The sequence below is a fragment of the Schistocerca nitens genome, chromosome 2 (assembly GCF_023898315.1).
Source record: "Schistocerca nitens isolate TAMUIC-IGC-003100 chromosome 2, iqSchNite1.1, whole genome shotgun sequence".
Taxonomy (NCBI): Eukaryota; Metazoa; Arthropoda; class Insecta; order Orthoptera; family Acrididae; genus Schistocerca; species Schistocerca nitens.
Window position 1 is genome coordinate 368,072,584 of NC_064615.1, and position 3,526 is coordinate 368,076,109.

A 3,526-nucleotide genomic window follows, 5' to 3' on the forward strand; every position below is an offset into this window, starting at 1 on the left:
AATCAGTGAATTGCGTATTATCCGGTGAGAAAGAGCACTGGCAAACAGTCTTCGCTACATTAGGTTATTTAAACTGGTGTCACTCTGAGCTAGAATGTATGGTCAGCGACTAAGTGTAAGGTCAACGTTTCGGATGCGAGTTTTGCGACTGTGAAATACTTTCCTACATTATAGAAGCGAATATTAAATTTGAACTAATATTGCGAAAATTTTGTACTTGGACAGCTTAGAATGAAAATACTTCTGTTTATTTCAAAGGGAAACAATAGATTTTCTAAAACACTGTCTGTCATACACAACTTGAAACAGGTCATGTCGACCAAATTATGTGGAAGAACTAACAGCAACGTATATCGGAAGGCAGTAAGATCTCTTGCCTTTTGGTTTGTCAGTACGCGATAGCCATTTCTAGGCGAAAGTAAATGAAGAAAGGCAGTGCGTTTTTGTTACCAAGTAACGTCTTCGTCAATTACTTTAGTTTTAAAGTAATCTACGAGTAATTGCTGGTGTTTGATATTAACATGAAAAGGATTCCGTAGACAGGGAAAGAACCTGTTCTTGGGAAACTACATCTATAGTGACCAAAAGGCATTCAATGATGTTCAAGCACTTGTGTTACAGCAGCGGTATGAATAGAATGATAGTAATAATAACAGTAATAATCGAATTATCCGGGAACTTCACACTTCACAGTGGATTTTCTCGAACTAAGAAATTTGCTGAATTTGTGAAAAATCAAAATGGCTTCACATCCAGCCTATGATGCCTAGAAGAGTCTTTACATCCTGCTGACATGAGAATAGCATAATCTCTGCGTCAGAAACTTGCTTCTACTTGACCATTTAATAGACTCGCATTTTTTCCACCGTGACTAATTTTGTAAGCTAAGCACATCATCCGTTACAGCACACTCTTGGGGCTGGGTAATGTGGCCACAATGGTATGTTGGAACGAGCTATCACAGGTGCAATGCGTGGGTTCAGGCATTTACTTTTAAGAGGCACAAACAGATTTATTTTACCTCTGGTAACCTCAAGAGAAAGACGTTATAATCCAGAATCCGCATTAAACATCACGTTCCTTCATTACCAACTGGGCAGAGCCGGTTTACGTTGGGAAATGACACAGCGGAAGTCATGGTAAACAGAAATACAGTCGCCAGTAAGCTTACTTACATTAGGAAATTTTATTTTATTTGATGAACCGATAGCCATTTAAAGGGACTGGGCTCTTATTTTACTTGTACTTGATTGAACTAGAGACGTTTAAAAATTTGGTGCTGGACTGTGATTCGAATTCGTATCTCCTCTTTCGAGGATCTGAATCTCTCGGAACAGTGTAGTTCAGTCATTTCGTTCCTTTTCCCAAGACTGCAATCTTCTCTAGGTCTCCTCCAAAGGTAAGTATGTGGGTCTGAAACCTGATCCAGTACAAAAATATTCATAATTTCATTTCTAGCTTTATCAAGTGCACACCCACCTGCTAGTGAAAATTAACGCGCAATTTCAATGTCTGTTCATGTGTTTCCAACAATCGCAACAGGTGTCGTTATTTCTGGTCAAACACGCACACATCTTACTGTTCATGAGTAAGCAACTGATACTTAAGCTATATTCGTGGATGCACGGTAGGTGTGCAGTTCGATTGTCGCTTAGGCACAAAAGTTTGTATCCTTATTTTAGATTCAGACACCTAGCGGCTCGTAAGAAAAACCGATACGTAACATTTGATGTTTCTTAGTTAACAATCGGATTACGTGTTGGGTTCGTATCTCCGTCACAGAACTTCACATCATGCACTTCATCTTTAAATGCATGTACACTTTGTTACTTCAGAATGGAGGTATATCAGACATCTTTCGTGGTTAGATAACAGGGACGAAAGGGTCTTGATAGGAGTCACGGTTTATTACAAAAATTGTCGTCTTTTATTTTCAAGTTTAGATTTGGTTACTGGTATTGGCCAAAATTTCGGTAATTCATGACTCTTCATGGCTAATCATCAATATGATGTGATTAGATTAGATTAGATTACATTAGATTAACTCTTGTTCCATAGATCATGAATACGACATTTCATAATGATGTGGAACGTGTCATTTTAATGAAAGATTTCTTTAAATACCATGATTCAATTTCTTTACAACAATTTTTTACACTCTCTCTCATTGCTTTTTATTTATCTCTCTCTCTCTCTCACAAACACACACACACACACACACACACACACATTCCTTTTTATTTTTATTTGTATGTTGTGCTCGACTATCGGCGAGGCACGAAAACGCCTGTGAATGACTTTCTTAGTTTTGAGTACACTTACGAAAGAAATATAAAAACAACAATGAGAGTTACTGATTTATGATGCTCAGTTTGCAGTCAGTTCTGAGTATTATTAGTAACTACGCTCCAGTCCCTAAACCTAGTTACAGAAAGCGAATCAGACGCATTACGTATTCCAGGCCGTAGCAGCCGCGACTTGGAGACACCAGCTATGGTCACTTCCCAGACCGCTGTAGGATCACATCGGTTCGTCTTCTTCCTGCTGGTACTGTAACTGAGATTTGGCAACAAGGCAACGTATGTTTGGCAACTCTGTGATCGACGAGTTACTTCCTGGTGTGCACGGAATTAAGCCTCAAAGTTCACTTGATTTTACCTGTCATTACCATTGAATAATCTGAGTTATTATCGCTTGAAGGGTAACAAAAGATTGAAAATTTACGGTTTTCAGCCCAGGAAAGTCGTTGCAGGTGGAAACCGCAACTAATCTCGACCTTCAAATAGCGGTTTACGAGTTCTAGTTACTATTGCCTTCGTAATAGGAAGCTAAGACCCATACCTCCTCGCCAGCTCTGTGGTAACGTGCTGACCTGTGAAAAAGCGTCTGTTACGGTTCGCAGTTCCAGTCTCACTGACTGTAACGTTTTTATCCCTTCTGTGAAAGAGCTACAAGCAGTCAGATCAAACATCAATAAGGAAATCGCAAGAAAATGCTTTCAGCTCATAGTGCAATGTTGAAAAACTTACAATGCTGCACAACAGGTAAGGCCTCTTTCCGCTGCTGCCAAGCGAATTTTGGGTTTCTAGGAATACGTAACTATATTTATGAAATGCCACATTTGCATACCTCTTGAGTATGACACAGCATACCAATTAAACACAGACCCAATCAAAATCTAAGTGAGTAGTATTTTACTAATTCGTGTCGATAGAGGCATGCTTGTGTACAGATACTTTCGTCGTAAGGTTATCATGGTTAGTTTTATTTCATTTCTTATAATACAGTGCACAATTTTCGTAAGGTTTCCTTTAGTGTTGTTAAAACAATAGTAAACATGAGAGAGAAATTAAACATCAACGATATATGCTAATTCTCTGATGTTACCTATGACAGTCTGACAATGCACATGCAGTTTATTGATTACATGCATGTAGAAAACTTGTTCTGAGTTAAAGCTGTCAAACAAAGTTTGAAGAAGAATAAAATATCACTACCACACGACGGCTAATGTAGAAAATACTTT